This window comes from Botryllus schlosseri, chromosome 14 (assembly GCF_051294905.1).
Source record: "Botryllus schlosseri isolate E-star chromosome 14, Bs_hap1, whole genome shotgun sequence".
NCBI lineage: Eukaryota > Metazoa > Chordata > Ascidiacea > Stolidobranchia > Styelidae > Botryllus > Botryllus schlosseri.
Genome location: NC_137249.1, coordinates 20,009,753 through 20,019,764, shown reverse-complemented (window position 1 = coordinate 20,019,764; position 10,012 = coordinate 20,009,753). Strand labels below are relative to the sequence as shown.

Sequence of the window (10,012 nt, the reverse complement as noted above, 5' to 3'; positions counted from 1 at the left end):
TACCGAATTTATCACAACGAGGCCTCTGGTAAAAGTATTTATCTATTTCCAAGTCAACATTTTTCAGTTAGTGACAAAGCATTCAAACGTCATCGATTCAAGGCAAAGAGATCACAAGTAAACTTGCTTTATTTTTAGTCAACAGCTACCCAAACGAGAGAAAACATTCTAAACTTAGTGTTATATGTTGCCAAAACGGGAAGAGACGTGCTAATTTCTTGTGCTATATGTGTTACCCAGAGGTCGAAAGGGACCATGGCCTCTAATTCTTTAGAACTCTTGTTTAATGAGCAACATATAGAATATTTTTGGGCAGATTCATTTAACCTGAAATATTTCTTTTCACGAAAACCAAAACTATAAAAATAACGCATTGAATATACGCTTGATATACAGAATTGCGTCAAACTGTATTCGCAATTATGAAAAGACGATCTTTTCCATCAGTTCATCAGTCAGCCATCAGTCCTTAGTTGCGCAGTAGGCTAGTGCGGGACCATTAGGCACGTGAAAATCCGCGCTACGACACATCACGACATATAAACGTTTCGCGAAACCTGGGACCCCGCGAAGTGTGCTCCCATTAAGATCGACGGTGATAACCCCCAAGATCAAAAATGATCGACACATGTTTACCGCAACCGTCAATAATGATATGACTCATGCGCGGCCCCGAAATGAGCCATGCAGTAAATTTATGCGTACTGATTTTTCACAGCAGTTATATTAGCGATTGATGTAAGGTTAGCTTAGAAAAGTAAATGGATAAGTTTTGCGTTCACCGTTACCTAACATGACCACACCTATATGAATCGCGTGATGCCGGACTAAGTTCGCTGCGGATAGAGTGTGTGTGTGTGTGCACGTGTTTGTATTACTGTGTATTGTAGGCATCAATGGAAGTACGGGGAGTAGGGTTGTTCAAAAATAACTTTTTTTTTCTGAATCTTGCTGGCTATATGTGATTAAATCGTTAGGTTGCCTTAAAAAATGAGGCACACCAAATTTGAATTCATTCCAACCGGTAATCGCGGATTTCGAACAGTTTGAAAAATTTGAATTTACCCAAAAATGCGAAAAAACTTTTTTTCAAATTTTTCTGTCAACCCCATGAAGTTGTTGCGCTGTCTTCAAAAACGATACAAAACTAATTTGAATCAATTCCAACCCGTAGAAGCGGAATTATTTTCAGTTTTTCGATGATAATTCTTGGATCGATTATCCGCCGATGTGTTGATTGGGACCAAGACCATTCATTGTCTTTTGTAGGTCGAAAAAAGTATTGTTACGGCCCTGCTTGAAACAAGCACTACGTCTTATTCTCCAGTAAATAGGTGTTTGCGCGGGAAACAACGCCCTTTTAATCATCTGACTGATTTCTCCTAGGGGTGATTTTTATCTCCAATTTCAGCCAGAGGGGTCCACGAGAGAAAAAAGGTTGGGAACCAATGGCTTAATGTAGATGTGAAGATATGGTATCGATGGATTAAAAACTGCAAAATAATCCCTACACTCTAAATCGAAAGCATCGATTTAGACACAAAATTGTGCATTCAAAGATGCAATATGGGACAAACACATAAAGTCGACCCAAATCTTTCGCCGAAGTGGTGTCATAATATGTGCAAGTTCACACTTCATCAGATAAAGTTACGAAATATGTGCTTCTGCTCTCATCTTATCATCTGTCACCGGCTTTGATCACTATGAAAGAGTTTACGTATACATTTTCATAGTCCGGTAAGTCGCCGCACGAGTTGTGAGATCAGTAAGATTGAGAGGGATTGTGAGGTCGACGCTGGAAACGCTGCTGAAATGTAATCGTAATGTCACTGGTAAATGACCAGATCATCCAGGGTAAGGTACGGTACACTCGTGTGCCGATCATGACGTCATCGGTAAACCCAATGACCCTGGGGTCCGTTTGCTCCCGGTGGGTTATTTGCAGGGGAGGAATTAGGCTGCAACATATAGATTCTCAAATGATGCAGCATTTCTATAATAGATGTTGAACGGTAATAACGACTCTCGTGTAAGTAATGCGTGCTTTTAGCCCCGTTTACATATAGCTCAGAAGCAATGTTACCTCTAATTTTGACGAGTCTGCAGCAAGCGCTCACCTATTCACTGCGCGGTCTCTTGGACAACAGTGCGTAACCACTAAAAAAAGGTCATCTCTTCGGATTTTTTGTGCGCAACTTATAATTTATGTGAGCAGAGACCGTGTCAGCTCAAATCAATTGCACACATGCGTACCTAAAAGGGCACATTGCTCAGGAGCCATGAAGTGGACTGCTGTTTCATCAATGTCGCTCCATTATTTTGGTGTGTCGCTTTCTTGCATTTACTAGATTTTGTGAACGTTTCTCTTCTCATTTTATTTACCTACCAAACTGGCAGAAGAAATTGATCATTTCAACCCAATTATATATATCATTGTTACTACCACATGATTGTCTGAATTGACTATGACTTCCATTATATTGCGTTTCCTCATTATTGATCATTGATATATCAGCAGTATAGCAATGAAGAAATCAATCAATCAATCAATCATTGTCATCACCATGCAATTTTGAAGTACGTTGTTTAGTAATCGTTAGTGTTACCTGGCTATTATCAGGGCATTCTGCTTTTGACTGTTGACTGAATAAACAATAAACATCTCTGTATTTCTCTATTGCTATCCCTCTCTCTATCTCTCTCTCTCTCTCATTCACGCTTCACATCTCTCGGTCAAAGGGTCAAATTTAAATGGAGCGACAGGTCGCAGTCCAGTGACTTTGTGGATGTGGATGAACGTGTCGCTAATCTCATCATAGCGGAAGGGATAAAGAAGATGTTGATTGCGTACGGCATTACGAGAGAACACATTGCTTTAATAATTGAAGGTAATTCGTTCAAGAATATCAACATGCGATATGTTATGATTACCGGTATGTTGTCAAGAGGGTTCTTACAGCAAGCAGCAGTGTGAGAAATATTGGTATAGATTGCCTTTTAGATCAACTTGCAGTAGCATCGAAACTGAGTTTCAGAATGTCAGTTAATCCTCTAACTTGATGCAATATGGGTTTACAACTAGAATTCTTGACCAAGTTATATAGATCTTGCTTTGCAGTTGACTCACTTGTTTTTCCAATTACATGACATTTTCATTGGTTGAAAACATGATATTTCATTCATGAACCTATTATAATAATTATTGTTAACCCTTACGAGGTGGGGCCATATTTTGCAGAATTGACCTTCACTTTTCAAATTCTCACCGTGACCCCACCAGGTCTTGAATCTGGGCCGTTCCAGTTTAAAAGTGGGCGGAGTATAGCCCTCTACCTATTCCACCCTTGATCGACACCCCATGACATGTCTGAGGTTTTTTAATAAGTTTAAATAAACAAGCTTTCCCCCCAAAAAAATCTCTCTCTCTCTCAATTTTCAAGGCTGACCATCAGAATGGCGTCAGAGAGTGGAATGTGATGCTTCAGTGCGTAGCCACTGTTGCCTGGTTTCAAACAAGCCGTCAACCATGGTTGTAAACCGCGCGGTTCGTCAGATATCGAAAAATGGAAAATACATATAAAATTTACAAATGGGCGTGGTCAGTGAGTGGTCATCGAGGTCAAGTTCATGATCAAGACTCAATCGGCCCCTACAGTCCGGTTTATGGCATAAAACAACGCGGTATGCTTTCTTTGTCATATCCAACCATTTGCAGGCACAGTAAACCTGTTTATGACTCATATGCCGACTGAATTTGCACTTGAACTTGACCTAGATCTTGAAAATCACTGAAGCATGACCAAAATTTACAAATCCCCCTCAGAAAACTCCCCAGAAAACGTTTTGATGTTTGAAACGGTGAAAATTTACACAGAAAACCGTACGTGTCGACTTCTGATGTTCTGACAGATTTTCCGACAATATTTCCCACTCGGAAAATATCCGGAAGTTTTAAGTGATAACCATATTTTATTTTATTTTTAATTTTTTGTTTATTTTTATAAACTAAAATTTTTGAGTAAGGTACCAAATACATCAGAAAAGTCTCAGCTTTTCAAAAAACGTAGTACCCGACGTCTAGGGCGTGTCAACATGGAGAAATCGGTGTCGGAGACATGCCATATCAAATATGATACGCCCTCCTCGTAAGGGTTAATATTATCCAGTGAAATAAATCTTCTTATATTCATATCAAGTTCCCTCTATATAACACATAGAAGTGTGTGTGCAATGTGCATGCTTAGCTCACTACCTAGCTGCTTTTATAGTAACACTTTGCCTTTGTAATAGATCAGAGCGGGGTTTCACATGTTTGTTCCGAGGAGTGTCGAAGCGAAATACTTACTACTCATTACGAAATATTTGGAGTAGAGCTAGAGACAGATGAAGAGGTTAGTATTATTTAACTATTCTAGAATGAATTAATTAATTAGGATAATCCTGTTTATTTTTGTTGCAATTTTATATATTAAATATTGTTGTGTCAGAACTCTTGCCTTCATATCAACCGGAATGCAATAAGTGGAATGTCCTTCAACCAAATCTTCTACTTTATATTTATTTGTAGAGAAAACAAGCCGCTGCGGTTATGCTCCTGAGGGAGTTACGAAATGCAGTAACTGAAAAGAGAATCACAACAGGATTTGAGGGCGATAACGCTTACTCAGGTGAGTTGTAGGATTTGCTGCTTGATTAACCTGGAACTGTGTGAACAATGAACATAGATGTACCATAACGTCCTGATTTGTCAGATTTGTACTGATTTCGATTCTTGTCATGATTTTTCGGCAAACATTGTTCGGCGTTTTCCGTAACACCTTGGACGTTTTGCATGCCACTATCTGGCACAAGTTTGAACTTAACAGACCGTCACAAAAGTACAGCTAGTTGTTTGAAAATTTTATGACTTAACATGCGCGCATGTTGAGTTGGTTCTAATTCGGGGGTCTGTTAATTTCCAAGTTGCGCCACAAACATGTGTTCTAATTCGGGGTCTGTTGAGCTCAGACGTGTGCCACATTTTGTTTTTGGGTGCTGAAAATATGGTAGGCCTATGTTTTGATTGACGCTGTTTACGTTATGACGGTGCAATAACCACTCGAACTGAAAGAAGGCCTCCAAAATTAAATGATTATTAAATGCTTTTCAATTACATCATTATTTTTGATAAGGCTATAAATCTAAGTTAGAATGAGCTGGTGTAAATTCGTTTTCGTCCCACACCACAGAAAATCATTTCTGCTGCTAATGTAATTTTTGGTTTTCCTGACTTCGTCCATGAGGATGGCTACCATGGATATAGTGCATAGAATCTGTGAATGTGAACATAATACTTGTGCCGTTCCAAAAGGAACCTGTATGATGGTATACTGATCAAATCTGAATGGATCATTAAAGGTTAGTAAACTTATGATTATGTGGAAAAACCCATACATGTCAACGACTAGACAGCATGTCGTGGCGACAGAATTTGCTATCACTTGTTTCCATGAGTTAAGCTTGTTAAACCATATTGGCAAAAACCTATATTGACCTATTCAGCTCTATTTTTATTCAATATGCATTATGCAGAAGTCCCATAAAGGCAATTCTATATAATCTAAATCTTGTGCTTTCGATTCACACATGGATTATTGGCAATATTATTTTACTTAACATATTTCTTTCAATTCCAGGCCCATTCAGTCCAATTAACGGCCACAAAGCTGAGTCCTCGACATCTCGTACTAGCGCACCATGAAAATGGTGACCTGCAGTCATGGATCGTGGCGAATGGCATCCGCATAAAGGGATCGTCTCACAATAAAGCGAAACCATTTGAGATGGTGCTAGATCTTCTCGCGTGTTATTATGTTTGTGACCCCGCATATCCAAAAGTTTTCCAGATACTGTCAATTTTACAGTATGTCCTGATTGGAGACAAAAATTTGGGTTTCAATCCAACAAGCTTCTCTGTTTTATGAGCAGATTCCAGAAATCCCAGTAATGATTTTGGTTTCGTTTGCTGACTTGGACAACTATACAATTCTAGTACTAGTCTAGTTGTCTAATTAGAGTGAAGAAAATGTGTAGCTAAAATTCTGATTATACTCTAATTTTGAAAAAAAAAATAGCTATATTTACAATTCTACTTTAATACGTGAAGTGCTTCGTCTCTCTCATTCGAATCTAATTTGTGAAAACAACTGAACCTATAATTCTAATTCTACTCTAATTTGGAAAAACAGTGTAGCTATAGTTCTAATTCTACTCTATAATTTGAAAAAAACTGTTACTATAATTCTGATCCCACTCTAATTTCTAAAAAAAAAACGAGCTACAAATCTAATTCTACTCTAATTTGGAAAAAGCTGTGTAGCTATAAATTCTGATGCTACTCTAATTTGTGAAATGTTTCTTTGCTCTCAATCGAATCTAATTTAGAAAACAACTACCGTATAGCTATATTTCTAATTCTACTCTAATTTGAAATAAAAACTACCTCTAATTGGATTCAAGTCTAATTCAGAAAATATACTGCAGTAATTATTCTGATTCTACTCCAATTTTTCAAATGTTACTTTGCTCTGATTCGAATCTAATTTGTGATAACAACTGTGTCGCTATAATTCTAATTCTACTCCAATTTGGGAAATGTTTTTTTGATCTAATTAGAATCTAATTTGTGAAAACAACTGTGTTACCATAATTCTAATTCTATTCCAATTTTTGAAATGTTTTTTTGCTCTAATTAGAATCTAATTTGTGATAACAACTGTGTCGCTATGATTCTAATTCTACTCCAATTTGGGAAATATTTTTGCGTTAATTGGAATCTAATTTGTGAAAACAACTGTGTTGCTATGATTGTAATTCTACTATTTTTGAAATGTTTTTTGCTCTAATTAGAATCTAATTTGTGATGACAACTGTGTCGCTATGACTTTAATTCTACTCCAATTTGGGAAATATTTTTTTGCACTAATTAGAATCTAATTTGTGAAAACAACTGTGTTGCTGTGATGGTAATTCTACTCCAATTTATGAAATGTTTTTTGCACTAATTAGAATCTAATTTGTGAAAACAACTGTGTTGCTATGATTGTAATTCTACTCCAATTTTTGAAATGCTTCTTTGCTTTGATTCAAATGTAATTTGTGGCTGCAACTGGTCGCTATAATTCTAATTCCATACCAATTTGTGAAATGTTTCTTTGCTCTAATTAGAAAGTAATTTGTGATAAGAACTGTGTCGCTATGATTCTAACTCTACTCCAATTTATGAAATGTTTTTTGCACCAATTAGAATTTAATTTGTGAAAACAACTGTGTTGCTATGATTGTAATTCTACTCCAATTTTTGAAATGCTTCTTTGCTTTGATTCAAATGTAATTTGTGGCTGCAACTGGTCGCTATAATTCTAATTCCATACCAATTTGTGAAATGTTTCTTTGCTCTAATTAGAAAGTAATTTGTGATAAGAACTGTGTCGCTATGATTCTAACTCCACTCCAATTTATGAAATGTTTTTTGCACTAATTAGAATTTAATTTGTGAAAACAACTGTGTTGCTATGATTGTAATTCTACTCCAATTTTTGAAATGCTTCTTTGCTTTGATTCAAATGTAATTTGTGGCTGCAACTGGTCGCTATAATTCTTATTCCATACCAATTTGTGAAATGTTTCTTTGCTCTAATTAGAAAGTAATTTGTGATAAGAACTGTGTCGCTATGATTCTAACTCTACTCCAATTTATGAAATGTTTTTTGCACTAATTAGAATTTAATTTGTGAAAACAACTGTGTTGCTATGATTGTAATTCTACTCCAATTTTTGAAATGCTTCTTTGCTTTGATTCAAATGTAATTTGTGGCTGCAACTGGTCGCTATAATTCTAATTCCATACCAATTTGTGAAATGTTTCTTTGCTCTAATTAGAAAGTAATTTGTTAAAACAACCGTGTCGCTAGGATTGTAATTCTACTCCAATTTTTGAAATGTTTTTTGCTTTAATTAGAATCTAATTTGTGATAACAACTGTGTCGCTGTGATTCTAATTCTATCCCAATTTGTGAAATGTTTCTTTGCTCTGATTCAAATGTAATTTGTGGTTGCAACTGTGTCGCTATAATTCTATTTCCACACCAATTTGTGAAATTCTTTTTTTCTCTAATTAGATTCTAATTTGCAAAAACAACTGTGTCGCTATAATTCTAATTCTACACCAATTAGTGAAACGTTTCTTTGCTCTAATTAGTATCTGATTTATGATAACTTTGTAGCTGTAGTTCTTATTTCTATTTGGAAAAGCTTAAGTTTTTCAATTGTGCAAGCTAGAAATTCACACATTTTCGTCTGCAAATGAATGTTCTGTATTGATCTTTCGTTGCAATAAAATCTTTTTTGAGCCTAAGCTGAGTAAAAATTCATGGATGGCTGGTCTTAATTTCGAGCTCTGCACCAGTCAACATGAACACACCACCACTAAACACAGGATAGCCAGGCACACATCGGCTCCAGCACGTTGTGTGGTAGTTAAAAAAAAACCGGATTTGGCGTGTAAGTTTGCGTTCCTCTGCACGCATTCGAATTTAGAGTGTAGCCCCCAAATGTTTAGTCGAGAACAGCGGATCTGTTGCTGGCTCAAAACTTGGATACAGGCTCTACCTGCCGCCAATATATATTAGAATATCCACCAGAGATATCTGGATATCCACCTTTTCAAAAAAATATTTGTGAACGTTGAAACTTTGTTGCTCAAACGTATCATCGGCCCGAGCGGGTGGGTTCAAAGGCACACGACCTGGCGACCTTTGAACCATACGATCAAAAACTCAGATGTTTCAGTTTTTATTGAATTTATTACTATAATCTTTACGCATCAGCAAGTCAAAGAAGAATGTTTGGTCGCAACCTAAGAAATATAGAATAAATATTCATTCAAATGTTGTCAGAAAACGACGCATCGATTCAGGCGAAAACTTACACATTTGGCCAATATTTGAGCTAAAATTTCCCACTGTGAAAAGGTTGCCTGTGACTAAAAAAGGTGCTTTTAAACACACAACCAATTGTTGACTGAGCAATATATGGCCAAACGTATTCAGATATGTCCGAACTATGTCGAATGCAGACCGAACGACACTTTGGTAAGTACAACCTGGCTACAGCTAAATTCGACCTGTTTTTTACCGGTCGGGTAGCCGCTGACGAAAAATAAATCAACAAGTTCGGTCGCAAAGGCCGTGAGTTGAATCAATGAAATTGGTATGTTTTACACATTCTCATATGCTGGCTTAAAAAGGTAAACATTTACACCAACGGCCTTGTGATGAATTCGGATTGACTTTTTCCTGCTCCGTGATTACCACTGACAAAACTAGGTCTGAGAAGGTTACATCGTTAATGCCGATACAAGTCTACTCGCTTCGACGAGCTTAAGCGTAAGCTTCACTTTCGCACGCTGCGCACACACTTATATAATAACATACAGTGCCTAAAATTTGACGTAGTAAGTAAGCGGTGGGGAATCTCGGCAGACTGGGGCCACAGGCCACTTTATCATGTAAGACAAGGAACTGTCCGCGGGCCGTATGTTACCCGCCCTGCTTTTGGCCATGGGCGGCAACATAATCTGGTGTCCGGACAATACCGAGAAAATCATTACCGAGAATGCCATTACCGAGAATGGACACCACCGAGAATGGACATTACTGAGAATGGACACGACAGAGAATGGATATTACCGAGAATGCAATATATGCAATGCAGGCATGTTATGCATATGCACAGGTCGTGTGAGTGCATCACGGCGTTGCCACATTCGGTATCGATGCTCAGGTATAAATTTCTCGACAACGTCAGTCCCAGTAATCTATATTCTTGACATTGGCCATTCTCAGTAATGTCCATTCTCGGTGGTGTCCATTCTCGGTAATGACCATTCTCGGTAATGTCCGTTCTCGGTAATGTCCATTCTCGGTAATGGCATTCTTGGTAATGTCCATTCTCGGTAATGGTTTTCTCG

At 37.4% G+C, this 10,012-nt stretch overlaps 1 long non-coding RNA gene across 1 annotated transcript; it reads left to right on the top strand.

Moving 5' to 3' along the window:
• Nucleotides 1-4,160: 4,160 nt before the first annotated feature.
• LOC145455591 (uncharacterized) lies at nt 4,161-8,398 on the top strand. The gene is made up of 2 exons (XR_013920372.1): nt 4,161-4,394; nt 4,571-8,398. It is a non-coding gene; the product is annotated as an uncharacterized LOC145455591 (long non-coding RNA).
• Nucleotides 8,399-10,012: the final 1,614 nt, after the last annotated feature.